Source organism: Narcine bancroftii, chromosome 11 (assembly GCF_036971445.1).
Source record: "Narcine bancroftii isolate sNarBan1 chromosome 11, sNarBan1.hap1, whole genome shotgun sequence".
In the NCBI taxonomy this organism is placed as follows: Eukaryota; Metazoa; Chordata; class Chondrichthyes; order Torpediniformes; family Narcinidae; genus Narcine; species Narcine bancroftii.
Window position 1 is genome coordinate 59152226 of NC_091479.1, and position 16828 is coordinate 59169053.

At 47.0% G+C, this 16828-nt stretch overlaps 1 protein-coding gene across 5 annotated transcripts in view; it reads left to right on the forward strand.

The window, feature by feature from the left end:
- The window catches only part of LOC138745789 (A disintegrin and metalloproteinase with thrombospondin motifs 20-like), a 381593-nt gene that overhangs the window by 28194 nt on the left and 336571 nt on the right, over positions 1-16828 (forward strand). The window contains exons 1-2 of one of the 5 annotated variants that reach the window (XM_069903091.1): positions 9616-9767; positions 10450-10718. The exons of 3 other annotated variants lie outside the window; for them this stretch is intronic. The gene's annotated coding sequence lies outside the window, so the exon portion shown is untranslated. Of the gene's footprint in view, positions 1-9615; positions 9768-10449; positions 10719-16828 lie in introns of those variants that run through there. One more of the 5 variants, XM_069903090.1, reaches the window with a different exon arrangement.

Sequence of the window (16828 nt, forward strand, 5' to 3'; positions counted from 1 at the left end):
GGAGAGTAAGGAAGAAGTGATTGATGAGGGTTGGGCGGTAGATGTGGTCTACGTGGATTTTAGCAAGGGATTTTGCACGGGGTCAATGGTAGTTAATTGAGGGGTTTCAAGAGCAGTCATTTATGGGGACAGTGATGGGTCATTGAGGGTGACAATGTTGGGGCATTGAGGGGTTCAGTGATGGTCATTGAACAGAATAATAATGGATCATTGAGGGGTTAATGGTGGACAATTGAGGGTTTCAATGATGAGTCCTTTGGGGGAATGTGTTAAGTCATTTAGGAGGTTACTGGTGGGTCATTGAGTGCATCAGTTCGAGTGGTGGGTAATTGAGGGGGTCAGTGTTGGGTCATTGAGGGGATGAGTGTTAGGTCATTGAAGGGGTCAGTAGTTGGTTATTGAGTGCATCTGTGTTGGGTTATTAACCGGGACAGTGGTGGGTCATTGAAGGTGTCCATGGTGGATCACTGATTTCTCATTAAGTGGGTCAGTGATAGGTCATTGAGGGGGACAGTAATTTGTTATTGAGGGGGTCACTGATGGTCATTGAGGTGGTCACTGATGGGTCATTGAGGGGTTCACTGATGGGTCATTGAGTGGAACAGTGATAGATCATTAGGGAGACAATGAGTAATTGAGGGGGTCAGTAATGCATCATTTAGTGGGTCAATGGTGGCTCATTTCAATGTTGGGTCATTGTGGGGGTCAGTGATAGGTCATTGAGGGGATCCGTGTTGAGTCTTCGGTGGGTCATTGAGGGACTCATTGGTGAATTATTGAGGGGACTGTAATGTGTCATTGAGGGTGTCAGTGATGGGACTGAAGGGTTAAGTTGTGGGTAATGGAGGGGGACAGTGATGGGTCATTAAGTGTTCTGTGATGGGTCATTGAGTGCATCTGCAGTATGTCATTGAGGGGTACAGCAATGTGTCATTGAGTGTGCCAGTGATGGGTCATTGAGGGGGAGAGTAATGGGTCATTGAGGGGTTAAGTGGTGGGTCATTAAGGGGTTCAGTGATGGGCCTTTGAGGGGGACTGAGATGGGTCATTGAGGGTGTCAGTGATGGGTTATTGAGGGTGACAGTGTTGTATCATTGAGTTGACCAGTGATGGGTCACTGAGGAGGTCATTGTTGGGTCATTAAGGGGTACAGTGATGTGTCCTTGAGGTGGACAGTGATGGGTCATTGAGGTGGACAGTGATGGTTCATTGAGGGCAACAGTGATGGGTCTTTGAGGGGGCCATTGTTGTGTCATTGCGGGCATCTGAGATTGCTCATTGAGGGAGAGAGTTTTAGGTCATTGAGGTGGACAGCGATCTGTCATTGAGGGGCCAGTGATGCGTCCTTGAGGTTGAGTAATGTGTCATTGTGGGTGTCACAGATGGGTCATTGAAATTGACAATGATGGTTCATTAACTGGGTCAGTGATGGGTCATTGAGGGGTTCAGTGATGGGTCATTGAGGGATTCAGTGATGGGTCATTGAGGGGTTCAGTGATGGGTCATTGGGGGGTTCAGTCATGGGTCATTGGGATGGCCAGTGCTCAGTCATTGAGAGGGACAGTGATGGGTTATTGAGGGTGACAGTGGTGGGGAATTGTGGTTGTCACTGAAGGGTAATTGAAGGGGAGAGTGTTACATCATTTAGGAGGTTAGTTGGGGGTAATTGCGCGCGTCAGTGTTGGGTCATTGACAGTGGTGGGTCATTGAAGGGGACAGTGATGTGTCATTGAAGGGGTGATTGATGGGTCATTGTGGGGGACAGTGATGGGACATTGAAGGGTGTCAGTGGTAGGTCATTGAGGAGGCAGTGTTAGGTCACAAAAGATGTCACTGGAGGGTCATTGTAGGGGTCTGTGGTGGGCCCTTGTGCGAGTCAACGGTGTACCCTTTAGAGGGTCCGAGGTGGGTCATTGAGGGGGTTAGTGGTGAGTCCATGGGGGTTAGTGGTGAGTCCATGGGGGTTAAGTGGTGGGTCATTGAAGGTGTCAGTGATAGGTCATTGAGGGGGACATTGGTGGGTCATTGAGTGGTTCACTAGTGGGCTATTGAGGCTGTCAGTGTTGGGTCATTGAGGGGGACAGTGATGGGTTATTGAGGGTGACAGTGGTGGGGAATTGTGGTTGTCACTGAAGGGTAATCAAAGGGGAGAGTGTTACATCATTTAGGAGGTTAGGCGGGGGTTATTGAGCTCATCAGTGTTGGGTCATTGACAGTGGTGGGTCATTGAAGGGGTCATTGATGGGTCATTGAGGGGGACAGCAAGGTGTAAATGAGGGGAACAGTGAGGGGTCATTTATGGGGACAGGGATGGTTCATTGTGGGGGTCAGTGAGGGGTCTTTTATGGGGATGTGAATGGTTCATTGAGGAGGACAGGGATGGTTCATTGAGGGGGAAAGGGATGGTTCATTGAGGGGGACAGGGATGGTTCATTGAGGGGGACAGGGATGGTTCATTGAGGGGGCAAGGGATGGTTCATTGAGGGGGACAGGGATGGGTCATTGTGGGGTTCAGTGATGGGTCATTGTGGGGCTCAGTGATGGGTCTTTGAGGGGGCCAGTGCTAGGTCATTGAGAGGGTCTGTGATGGGTCATTGAGGGGAGAGTGATGGGTCATTGAGGGGAGAGTGATGGGTCATTGAGGGGAGAGTGATGGGTCATTGAGGGGAGAGTGATGGGTCATTGAGCTGGCCAGTGATGGGAGATTAAGGGTCATTGAGGGGGAGAGTGGTGGGTCATTGAGGGGGACAGTGGTGGTTAATTGAGCGCATCAATGTTGCATCATTGATTGAGGAGGTCAGTGGTGTATCATTGAGTGGGAAAGTGATGGCTTATTGTGCATGTCACAGGTGGGTCATTGAGGGGGACAGTTCTGACTCATTGAGGGGGACATTGTTTGCTCATTGAGTGGGTCAGTGATGGGTCATTGAGGGGGACAGTGATGGGTCATTGAGGGGGACAGTGATGGGTCATTGAGGGGGACAGTGATGGGTCATTGAGGGGGACAGTGATGGGTCATTGGGGGGGACAGTGATGGGTCATTGAGGGGGACAGTGATGGGTCATTGAGGGGGACAGTGATGGGTCATTGAGGGGGACAGTGATGGGTCATTGAGTGGGACAGTGATGGGTCATTGATGGGGACAGTGATGGTTCTTTTTGGGGGACAGTGGGACAGTGATAGTTCTTTTTGGGGGACAGTGATGGTTCATTGATGGGGACAGTGATTGTTCTTTTTGGGGGACAGTGATGAGTCTTTGAGCGGGACATTGTTGGGTCATTGTGGGTGTCTGTGATGAGTCATTTTAGGACATTGAGGAAGATGGTTTGGTTGTTGAGTGGGTCAGTGGTGGGGTCATTAAGGGTTTCGGAGTTGGGATGTTGTGGGTGTCACTGATGGGTTATTGAGGGGTGTCAAAGATGAGTCATTGAGGGGGAGAGTGTTACTTCATTTAGGAGGTTATTGAGCGCATCAGTTTTGCGTCATTAACAGGGCAGTAGTGGGTCATCGACGGGATATGTGTTGGATCATTGAGGGGGTCCATGGTGGGTTATTGGGCACATCAATGTTGTTTTATTAACCAGGACAGTGGTGGGTCATTGAAGGGGAATTGATTGGTCATTGAGGGGACAGTATTTTGTCATTGAGGGTGTCAGTGATGGGTCCTTGAGGGTGACAGTAATGTGTAATTGAGGGGGACAGTCATGGGTCATTACTGGGATCAATGATGTGTTATTAAGGGGACAGCAATGTGTCATTAAGGGTGAGTGTGATGGGTCATTTAGTGGGACAGTGATGGGTCATTTAATGGGACAGTGATGGGCCATTTAATGGGACAGTGATGGGTCATTGTGTGGTTCAGTGATGGGACATTGAGGGGTTCAGTGATGGGTCTTGAGGGATTCAGTGATGGGTCCTTGAGGGGATCAATGTTGGCTCATTATGGGGTCAGTAATGGATCCTTGAGAGGACTGTAATTTGTCATTTGGGGGTTAGTGATGAGTCATTGAGGGGTTCAGTGGTGGATCCTTGAGAGGACAGTAATGTATCATTGAGGGGTTAGTGGTGGGTCATTGAGGGGTTCAGTCGTGGGTCATTGGGGGAGACAGTGATGGGTGACTGAGGGGGTTAGTATTGAACCATTGAGTGGGTCAATGATGGGTGATTGTGGAGGTCAGTGGTGGAACAATGAGGGGGACAGTAATGTGTCATTCTGGATGTCACAGGTGTGTCATTGAGGGGATCAGTTGTGGATCTTTGAGGAGGACAGAATTATGTTATTGTGGATGTCACAGATGGGTCATTGACGTTGTCAATGATTGGTTGAGGGAGAGAGTTATAGGTCATTGAGGAAGACAGTGGTGGGTTATTGAGTGGGTCAGAGGTAGGATATTGTGCGTGTCACAGATAGGTCATTGAGGTGAGTCAGTGATACATCATTGAGGGGGACACTGTTAATTCATTTAGTAGGTTAGTGGTGGGTTATTGAAAGCATCAGTTTTGGGTCATTAACGGGGTCAGTAGTGGGTCATTGAGGGGGTCAGTATTGGGTCATTGTGGGGATGAGTGTTGGGTCATTCAAGGGGTCAATGTGGGTTATTGTGCGCATCAGCATTAACCGGGACAGTGGTGGGTCATTGTGGGAGTCAGTGGTGGATCACTGAAGGGGACAATGATGCGTCATTGAAGGACAGAAATTTGTCATTGAGGTGGAGAGTGATGGGTCATTGAGGTGGAGAGTGATGGGTCATTGAGGTGGAGAGTGATGGGCCATTGAGGTGGAGAGTGATGGGTCATTGAGGTGGAGAGTGGTGGGTCATTGAGTGGGACAGTGATGGGCCATTGAGGGGGTCAGTGGTGGGCCATTGAGGGGGTCAGTGGTGGGCCATTGAGGGGGTTAGTGGTGGGCCATTGAGGGGGTCAGTGGTGGGCCATTGAGGGGGTCATGGTGGGCCATTGAGGGGGTCATGGTGGGCCATTGAGGGGGTCAGTGGTGGGCCATTGAGGGGGTCCATAATGGGTCATTGAGGGGGTCCGTGATGGGTCATTGAGGGGGTCTGTGATGGGTCATTGTGGGGGTCATTGATGGCTCATTGAGGGAGACAGTGTTGGGTCATTGTGGAGATCAGTGATGGATCATTAATGGGGTCAATGGTGTGTTATTGAGGCATACAGCAATGTGTTATTGAGGGGGACATTGATGGGACATTGAGTGATGGGTCCTTGATTGGGACAGTGATGGGTCCTTGATTGGGACAGTGATGGGTCCTTGATTGGGACAGTGATGGGTCCTTGATTGGGACAGTGATGGGTCATTGATTGGGACAGTAATGCGTCATTTAGCGGGTCAGTTATTGATCATTGAGGGGCACAGTGATGGATCATGAAGGAGTCAGTGTTGAGACATTGAGGGGTACAATGATAGGTCATTGAGAGGGTCAGTGGTGGGTCATTGAGTGGTACAGTGATGGGCTATTAATGGCATTAGTGATGTGTAATTGAGTGGGTCAGTGTTGGGTCAATGAGGGGGTCAGTAATGGATTATTTAGAGGGTCTGTGGTGGGTCATTGAGGAGTCAATGATGGGTCATTGAGGGGATCAGTGTTGAGTCATTGAGGGGTTTAGTGGTGGATTATTGAGGGCGACGATAATGTGTCATTGAGGTGTCAATGTTGGGTCATTGAGGGGAGCAGTGGTGGGTCAGTGAATCGTCATTGAGTGGGTCAGAGGAGGACAGTAATATGTTATTGTGGGTGTCTCAGATGGGTCATTGTCATGGTCTGATTGGTCATTGAGGGGGATAGAATTGGCTTATTGAGGGGGATAATGATGTGTCATTGAGATGTTCAGTGATGGGTCATTTTGGGGGCAGTGATAGGTCATTGAGGGGGTCAGTAGTGGTTCATTGAGGAGGTTAGTGATGGGTCATTGATGGGAACAGTGATAGGTCATTTCATGGGTCAGTGGTTGGTTATTGATGTGGTCAGTGATTGGTCATTGAAGGGGTCAGCAGTGTGTCACTGATGGGGCTAAAAGATATTAGAGTTTGTCTCACACACACAAATATGCCACAAAAATTCTTCCTTGCTGTGGCCACACATATATAAAAATATTACGTCAGTTAAATTACCAATTTTGCCATGATAGAGAAAAATAAATGATAAATATAAAAGCATAAATAAATATACACAGTTGCAAAAATGGTGTCACTGCTGGATCTGCTGTATGGGCAGCTCTGGCCCTGGGTGCGGACCCAGGAGAATCACATTATTGTTCCGCACGGTCCTACTGCCCTGTCCTAATGCTGAAGGGCCCACAAAGACTTGAAGCAGCCTGTCTAAGATGCTGGTTGTGTGTTTTTAAAATATACTGCAAGCACGGAGGTCTGAGGCCAAGTTGGTCTTGCCGATGCTGGGCAACGTACTGCAAGGATTTGCAGACTCTGGGGTGGTGCACACCAACACGGGGCATCATAAATGGAGAGAACATCCCCCTCCCCCACTATTGAGAAGGAGAAGCTTGGGATGTGACCCTACTGGAAGGTGAACATGGCTGTGGACCAGTGACGGGGTTCATTGGCTGAAGGACTCATACAGGTTGCAGCCTGCGGGTGACTTGTGTTTGAAGGATGCACACAAGGAAGGGACAACTGCAGACTGGCTCAAGGAAACCAGGTATTCGAGAGGGTGCTGAGGGTTTGAAGAGCTCCTGAAGGGCATCAGGTGATGAAAGTTTCCTGCTCATATCAGATGTTTGGACCTGTAGCTCAGGTTGGTTGCCAATAGTTTAAACTGGAGTCTGTGAGTCTGTTGGAAGTCAATCAACAGTCACTTGGTGTGTCTGAAGAGACTTTTTGTCTTTCTCTTTCTCCTATCCACCACTCTCTGAGTGAAGAGCTGTAAGTTCAGATTTCAGATTCAGATTTATTGTCAGAGTACATACATGACATCACATACAACCCTGAGATTCTTTTTTGCCTGTGAGCGCTGGAGAATTAGCACTTATTGATGGTGCAAAAAACTGTACTCAAGAACATTTGTGTATGTGTGAACAAATAAAGGAATGTCAACAAACTGTGGATTACAGAGAGAAAACAAATCAATACATTGCACAAGTCCTTAAATGAGTCCCTGATTGTTTGTCATTGAGGAGTCTGATGGTGGAGAGGGAGCAGCTCTTCCTGAATCTGGTGGTGCGCATCTTGTGGCACCGAGACCTCTTTCCTGATGGTAGCAGCGAGAACAGAGTGTGTGCTGGGTGGTGTGGATCCTTGATGATTGCTGCTCCCTGTAGATATTCTTGATTATGGGGAGGGTTTTGCCTGTGATATCCTAGGCTCTGTCCACTAGGATTTTCTGCTCAGTCAGTCAGCACACATTCCATTTCACATCTGTAGAAATTTGCCAGGGTTTCTGGTATGACACCAAACCTCTGCAAAATCCTCAGGAAGTAAAGGTGCTGACATGCATTCTTCACGATGACATTTGAGTGTTTGATCTGGAGTGATTTTCAAGGGAGTAACTCCAAGAACGTACATTTGCTCCCCCTCTCCATCTCTGATTCACTGGATTGTACATCTCAGGTTCTTCTTTCCTGAATTCAATAATCATCCCCTTGTTTTTGGTGAGATTGAGTGTGAGGTCGTTGTTGGTGCACCATTCAGCCACATTTTCAATCTCCCTCCTGTATGCTAACTCATCCCCCCCTTTTTATACAACCCAGTACCCACAGCAAATATGTAAATCATGTTGTGTTGTGCTGAGGCGCACCATCATAGGTGTAAAGTGAGTGGAGCAGGGAGCTAAGAATGCAGCTTCCGTACTGATGGAGATCATGGAGGAGAAGTTCTTACCCATCTTCACTGATTGTGGTCAGGAGGTGAGGAAATGCAGGATCCTATTACACAGTGGGGTGTTGAGTCCCAAGTCTTGGAGTTTGCTGATCAGTTTTGAGGTGGTTAAATGCTGAACTGTAGTCGATAAAGAGCATCCTGATCTATGCATCTCTGCTGTCCAGTTGTTCCTGGTCTTTGTGTAGAGCCAATGAGATGGCATCTGTTACTATGATAGGTGAACTTGAATGGATCCATGTCACCGCTCAGACAGAAGCTGATATTCTTCATCACCAACCTTTCAAAATATTTAATCATTGTGGATGTGAGTACTATGGGTTGATATTTATTTAGCCAGATTACCACACTAATCAGCCTGTTTGTAACTGGTGGGTGCCACACCCTGCTGGAATGAGACGTTGAAGATATCCATGTATACGAATAGTCAGCGCAGAATTTTAATTCTTGGCTGGATACACTGCCTGGACCAGATGCTTTCCTTGGATTCACTGTCCTGAAGGCAGCCCGCATGTCATCCTCAGATATGGACAGGAGAGGATCATTAAGGGACATGTGGTTCTTCCAAGTTATTGTGATTAAATTGAGCGAGGAGCCATTAAGTTCATAAGTTGTTGTCTCATACTGCACCAGACAGGCACATAGATGTAAGAAAAATCTAGGGTTATGGGTGTGAGCCAGGGAAGAGTTAGATTGTTGTGGAGTAGGTTTACATGGGTCGGCACCACATAGTGGCCTGTAGTTTCCCAGCTACATTGGGAATATCTCTCATGCTCTTATCAGCACTTTTTGTGTACCACTCTAGACCCCAGGATCTGCAGATTTACTTGTTTAGCTCTCTAAAGGATGGTGTGATTTATAATAGAATGTTATAACATTGTGTAGATCAATTATTTGTGGCAAAGTTTAATAGGCGCTTCCTGCTCAAACCTCCCTTGAAAATTGGTTCAAAAGTTCAGATTTATTGTCTGAGTACATCATGTCATCACATACAACCCTGAGATTCTTTTCCCTGCAGCCCAGGCAGAATCACGACTTACTGGTAGTGGAATAAGCTGTGCTCAAGAACATGTACACATATAAGCAAAAAAAGAAATGTAAGCAAACTGACTGTGCAATAAAGAAAAAAAATCAATAAAGTGCACAAGAGTCCTTAAATGAGTCCCTGATTGAGTTTATTGTTGATTAGTCTGATGGTGGAGGGGGAGCAGCTGTTCCTGAACCTGGTGGGGTGAGTCTTGTGGCACCTCAACCTCTTTCCTGATGGTAGCAGTGAGAACAGAGCGTGTGCTGGGTGATATGGGTCTTTGATGGTTGCTGCTGCTCTCTGACAGCAGCGTTCCCTGTAGATGTTCTTGATAGTGGGCAGGATTTTGCCTGTGATGTCCTGGGCTGTGTCTACTACCTTTTGCAGGACTTTATGCTCAGGGGTATTGGTATCCCCATACCAGACCGTGATGCAGCCAGTCAACACACCACACATCTGTAGAAATTTGCCAGGGTTTCTGATGTCATACGAAACCTTCCCAAACTCCTGAGGAAGTAGAGGCACTGACATGCTTTCTTCACAATGCCATTGGTGTGTTGGGTCCAGGAGAGATCCTCTCAAAAACTTAAATTTGCTCACCCCCCTCCACCTCTGATCTCCTAATGATCACAGGATTGTATAGCTCTGGTTTTCTCTTCCTGAAGCCAACAATCAGCACTGACATCACCATCATATTGGTGATGTAAGTTGGTGATGTGCCCTTTGATCTTACTAATGATGCCAGTAGTTGAGCAGATTTATGTTTGAACATTGAATCAGAAAGAAAACACTTGCATTTAGGTGGCATTGTTCTTGATCTCGAAATTAGTGGTGTCATGGACTGTGAGGAAAGATATCCAAGATTACAACAGGATCAATTGGCAAGGAACGGTAAATGGATTTTAACTCTGACATGTGAGGTGTTGCACTGTGGTAGTTCTGTGAATGCTCGGGCCCTGGAGTACGTTCGTGAACAGCGAGACTGAGTGGTACAGATTTTTCCTTCCCTGAAGGAGGAGACTCACGTGGAGGAGATTGTGAAGAAGGCATTTGGCCCATTGGCCTTCATTGGACATGGTATTGAGTACAAAAGTTGGGACCTTGTGATACTGCATTGGTGAGATGATATTTGGAATACTATGTTCTGGCCACCCAGCGGTAGGAACGACATCAATAAATTGGAAGGGGTCCAGAAGGGATTCACCAGAATGTCTCTGGGACTGGAGTGGTTGAATGACAGGGAGAGGCTGAGTCTTTATTTTATTGAGTATAGCTAGTTGAGGGGGTGACTTTATAGTGATTGGGCAATTTAATGAATAAGAATAGTTTAGAAAAATATGGACCAAATGCAGGCAAATAGGTCAAGCTTGGAATATCAACTAGGTCAGCATGGACAAGTTGGGCTGAAGGGTCTGTTGTGTGACCATGATCAGGATGATCACCTGTGCTCTCAAAATGATGGTGGGGGAGGGAGGTTGTAAATGCAGTATTTTTTCCAGATGTAGATTAAAAACTCAGTCAGTAACTCTTCAGTTGAGATTGTCCTGTCTTGCTGCACTTTTGTGTGGTTTAGTTGTTGCAAAACATTGGACCAGAAGTCAATATAGAGGATCTTCAAAACCGCCAAGAAGATTAATGTGGCCTCCCTTTCCTCTACTGACTACATTTCCTGAGAACTTTGCTTAAATATGGCTCAAAGAAACCCTTTCCATCCAGTGAGCACTATCTTAGACCCACCACCATAAGGAAGAAAATACAGGAACACCAAAATCCGGGCGGCCAGGATGTGAAATAGCTTCTTCCCACAGGCTATGAGATTGCTGAACAAGATCATGTAACTGGGTAAATTATTCCAAAATATTGACATATATTTATGTAATATAGCTTTAGCACATCACGTGTAATTTGTCTGGTGAAATGTTGCTTCATCTGATTGTTTCTGTACAGTCAGGTGATAATGAACTTGAACGTTGCTTCCAAATAAGGCACAGGGTACGTTCTTGTCAGCTGAAAGGGCACAATGTTCAGGCTCAGCATATCTGATAATATATTCAGGAAGTATCAGCTTCAATCTTTTATTAAAAGTTAGACATACAGCACAGTAACAGGCCATTTTGGCCCATGAGCTCGTGCTGCCAAATTTACACCCAATTAATCTACACCCCTGATACGCTTCAAATAGTGGGATGAAACTAGATCCCCCAGGGAAAACCTATGCAGACACACGGAGGACGTACAAACTCCTTACAGACAGCGCAGGATTCAAACCCGGGTCCAGTCCCGATCGCTGGAGTGGTAAAGGATTTGTGCTGACCGCTACACCAACTGTGCCCCCCATGTCAATGTGCTGGGGAGAAAAAAGATCCAAGAAAGCTCCAACATCTATTCCCTTCCTTTACAAACCTTCCATTCTGATTGGCATTGTGATGAAAATCCTTCACGTCTCACAGAAAAGTGATTCCTTCCTGGTGTGTGGGTTTGTTTCTTGTGGAACATTGAAGTTTTGTTTTAAATGTAGCATGCCCTTCTGGCCCAGGGTCTTGTGCCACCAAAACACACCCATGTTATCAATTAACTAACTAACCCAGTCTGTTTTTGGAAGGTGGGAGGTAATTGGAGGACCTGGAGGAAACCCACACGGTCATGAGAAAACGGGAAAACTCCTTATAAATATCAGGGATTCAAACCCAGGTCATTGGCATTCTGATAGTGCGGTGCTTACTGCTGTCTATCTTGTACAGATATCACATTGAGGCATACATGTATAATCAGTGAAGGACACATTTACATTTTCCAACATCTAACATATAAGCAGTGTCCAGATTCCATACGGGCTCCATTCCTAAGAACTGCCATCAGCTGATTTTTGCAGGTCATAAACATCCATTTTTTTATAGTGTATATTATGTTCCATGTACACTTCCTATAATTATCTCATTTCATGGAATAATCAGCTTAGAGTAAACCATAGATGAACTAACGTGATGTGTATTATAGTCATTCAGTGAGTGTAGAAGTTGGGAGGTCATATTACAGTTGTATGAGATGTTGGCGAAGCCTCATTTGGAGTGTTCTGTTCAGTTTTGTCACTATGCTGCAGGAAGGATGTTGTCAGGCTGGAAAGGTGCAGAGAAGACTGATGAGAATGTTGCCAGGAGTCGGGGGTCTGAGCTATCGGGAGAGGTTGAGTAGGCTAGGGTTTTATTCTTAGGAGTATAGGGGATGAGAGGATATGCAAAATTATGAGAGGAATAGATAGGTGAACACAGTGGGAAGTCCACACTATCCCTGATGACTTCATCTGTGAGGAGTGCACCCAACTACAGCTCCTGAAAAACCATGTCAGGGAACTGGACCTGGGGTTGGATAAACTACAGATAATTTGGAAGGCTGTGGGGGTGATAGACAGAAGTTACAGGGACAAAATCACACCTAGGAGGCAGGGGGAAGGTAGCTGGGTAACAGTCAGGAGAGGGAAGAGGATTTGTCCTGGAGCCTCCATGTCGATGGAATCATGAAGAAGGCTCACCAGCGCCTGGACTTTGTGAGGAGTTTGAGGAGATTCACTATGTCTCTGAAGACTCTTGAAAACTTCTACAGGTATATCGCGGAGACCATTCTGGCAGGTTGTGTCATTGTCTAGTACAGAGGTGCCAAAGATCAGGGCGGGAAAAACTCCAGAGTTGTTAACTCGGCTTGCGACATCATGGGCACCAGAGTTCACTCCATCGAGGACATCTACATGAGGTAGTGTCTTAAAAAAGCAGCCTCTATCCTCAAAGACACCCCACCAGCCATCCCCTCTTCACTCTGCTACCATCAGGGAAAAGGTACAGGAGACGAGCACTCAGCAGCACAAGGACAGCTTCATCCCCACTGCCATCAGATCCCTGAATTATCAATGAACCACAGACACTGCCTTACTTTGACTTTTGTCTCCACCAAATTTATTTTTGTAACATAACATAACATAACAATTACAGCACGGAAACAGGCCATTAGGCCCTTCTATTCCGCACCGAACCAAACACCCCTTTCTAGTCCCACCTCCCTGCACAATGCCCATAACCCTCCATCTTCTTCTCATCCATATACCTGTCCAACCTTTCTATAAATGTTTGCACTGTGATGCTGTCATAAAGCAAAGAATTTCAAGACAATAAGTTCTGATTCTGATTCTGAGTTGGAATTGGGCAAAAGTTTACTTTTACTTCATTTCCATGTTTTTTTATGCATTTGTTGCTGTAATTTTTAGAGATAAGATGATCTTGGGTGTTCCTTCAGAAATAAAAGATGATTTTCAAGGACACTCTGAATGTGTCCTTTCTTGTCAATGATGAGCAGCACAAATCCAGGCTGTTCAGCCCACTGTATCTCTCCTGGACCTTTTATCCACCTACCCTAACCCCATTTGTCCAGATTAGGATGCTTCCCCAGTTTTAGAGACTGTTTCTGATTCCACATCTCCTCAGGAAGTGAGTTGCAACTATCAACCACTCCACTTATGGGCTGAACGCAGGCGATTGAGACGTGTGGGTGAACATTTGATCCGTATGGACAAATTGGGCAGAAGAGCCTGTCTCTTCCACAAGATTTTCCTTTTGTAAAGATAGTTTCAGGACCTTAGTCAATGAGAAGCTTTTTCTGCTGGTCCAGTGGGGCTGTTCAGAGTTGTGAAATGCAAGGTCCTTAATGTTGTGTCAAGGTATGCACTTGATTAGGAGACAACTTTGACATTGCTTTCTTCCTTGTCAGTGTGCATAATTAGCAAAGATTGGACTTTATTGTGTCACCATGCACGTTCATCATGTTCCATTTGTTCAGCAGATTTTTTAATGTTTTTAAATTTAGGCATACAGCACAGTAACAGGACATTCTGGCCCATGTGCCAGTTCTGTTCAATTACACTCAATTAACCTATATCCCCCGGCACATTTCAAATGGTGGGAGGAAACTAGAGCCTCTGGGGGAAAAACCCACTCAGACATGGGGAGTACGTACAAACTCCTTAGAGGCAGCGTGGGATTTTTTAACAGGTTCCACTTCATAGTGTTCTTTGGACCTTCCCCTCTGGTATCCTTTCCCGTTAGTACGACCCTTCCTTATAGATTAGCCTTTCTCTGTTGGGTAAAAACACAAACCTGGAGAAGCCCAGCAGTCACACAAGGTTATTTATGTAGTAAAGATAAGGATACGTAACGTAACCAACGGTGTGGGCCTAAGCCATTCATCAAGGTGTGATCAATATGTAGCTAGGCACTTGAATAAAATGGTGGGGGCAGGGGGAGAGGCATAGGTCCATAGGCACTAGGTGGATATGGGATGGAGGGAGATTGGGTGCTGGGGGGACCAGGATGGTAGTAACTGGGGCGCCAGGGAAGCCAAAGGGTGGAGGTGGCAAGTATGGGATTTCAGAGGGCAGAGAGGCTGGCAGGGGAGGTCAGAGAAGTGTTGGGGAGAGGGGAGAGGGACCAAAGACTGGGAGTGGTGGGGTGTGGTGAGTGAGAAGAAAGGAGGAACTCAAAGGAGTTCTCTACAATTTCTTCAGCATTGTGCTTTACTACAATAGTGTGCCCTGCTGAGTTTTTCTGTAATTGTGTTTTTACTAAAATCACAGCATCTGCAGAACTTAGTGTTTCACTCCATTCAGCTGAAAAAACTGCAAAATCTCTTCAAGGGATGTTAACCTGAAGAAGTTCTTCTCCTTTCTCTAGTGGGAGTTCAGTGAGAATCTCCTTCACTGCTCCCCATCTATAATCCCTGCTGCCCTCAAGCTCTATGGTCATGTCCTCATCTAGACCCACATCCAACCCCTCCATCCTTTATGCAGCCTCTTTCTTTCCTTGATGAGGAACTCAGGTTACCTATCTTAATCTTTACTATTTACAATACGCTGTTTCACCTGCTAATTATGTTTTTTCATTGATTACAGCATCTGCCGACTTTTGTGTTTCCCTGTCAGGTCATCTTTCCCTATAGAGTCTCCTTTCCTATAGTCTTCTTTCCCTATAGTCTCCTTTCCTTATACTGTCTCCTTTCCCTATAGTCTCCTTTCCTATAGACCAGGGGTGTCAAACTCAAATTCACGGAGGGCCAAAATTAAAAACTTGGACTAAGTCGAGGGCCGAACTAAATATTTATTGAAAATTTTCAACAACATCTGCATGTTTTCTCTTCTTTCAACATATGTAATGTTAAACTTTTTCTTATTAAAATAAATGTTTAATAATAGTTTTGGATAAACTCTTTCCAGAAGCATTAACAAATGAGAAATAAAATATTCAATAAATAATATTTCTCTATAGAGGATTTGTCAAATGTTGCTAGTGTGCTGTCGAATAGTAAAATCTGAGGGCTATTGAGAATGTGGGAGAATAACATGATTCCTGAAACAATCAAATGGGTGACTGATTGTGGGCATGAACTCTAGCAGGGTTATTTGCCATGCCCTTTTTCCATTGGTACAGATATCCTTTGATTGACACACTTTTCAAGTTTTATGCCTAATGAGCTTGTATCCAGGTGCAGGACCATTTTTAACCAGGAATATATTTATCACTGTGACATGAAACTATTGGAAGATCGTTTTATCCTGAGATTAAAGTTCATAATACATGTACAGGCCTGTGTGCGGGAGGGCGGGGTTTGCGGGCGATCGGGTTGGACAACGACAGTGCAGGGGCATCGGCTCTCGCTGCAGGGCGGCATCTTGGCGGATCAGCGGCCCCGTCACCGTGAGTGGCGGGTCGGCCTGCGACAGGGAGGGGGAGTGGGCAATGATCCTGGCGAGGTCAGGCCCCCCCTGAGTTTCTGCCGGACCCCCCTTGACCTGCTGAGTTTCTCCCGGACCCCCCTTGACCTGCTGAGTTTCTGCCGGACTCCCCTTGACCTGCTGAATTTCTCCCGGACCTCCCTTGACTTGTTGAGTTTCTCCCGGACCTCCCTTGACCTGCTGAGTTTCTCCCGGACCCCCCTTGACCTGCTGAGTTTCTCCCGGACCCCCTCCCCTTGACTTTCTGAGTTTCTCCCGGACCGCTCCCCCTTGACCTGCTGAGTTTCTCTCGGACCCCCCTTTGACCTGCTGAGTTTCTCCCGGATCCCCCTTTGACCTGCTGAGTTTCTCCCAGACCCCCTTTGACCTGCTGAGTTTCTCCCTTCTGGTGTTTTTACGAGAACCACAGACTTTCGCTCATACATTGATGAGGGGGATCAAGGGCCAAATATTGTCAGGTACCTCTCTGCTGGATAAAGGATACGGTTAAACCCGCTGAATTTCTCCAGTGTTGGGTTTTCACGAGGTAGAGTCAAAGGGCCGAAGGGCCTGTTTCTGATCTGTAATGTTCTACGGACCCTGCTCTTCTTTCCGTGCCGGTGACCCAGGACCTTTCCAGGGCAGTCTCCGCGCTCAGGACTGTGCTGGGATCCCGGTCAGCAGTGGAGGAGCAGGTGAGTGCGGCTAATCCCGATCCAGCCCACGCCACTCCCGAGATTGGCGGGGGGGTCCACCCTACCTGCCCGACCAGCCTCGCTCTCCACGTGTACTCCGGGCACCTGCCGCTGGTCCGGTGGGAAGGCACAGGCGGCCGGTGGCCGGCGCCCCCATCACCCGGCGGGGAGCCCCAATCTTCCCTCCAGCATCCCGACTCCATCTGCAGCTCCAAGAAACGCTGTGCAACTGGGGTTCCGGGCGCTGGGAAGCGGCCTTGGCTTCCCCTGACACCGGCCAGGCCGCGCTGCGGTGGGGGGGTGGGCGGGGGGACACGACAGCGTGTTTATAAAACCACCCACCACTACTTTTCAAGGACCAGGACTTTTCTCTCTCTCTCTCTCACCCTGGGACACAGCGGTTACTGTGCATGCGCTATACTGGCGCGGCGGCCAGCGGGCCACCTCTAATACATTTTTGATATGATCTTGCGGGCCAAATATAATTATATCGCGGGCCAAATTTG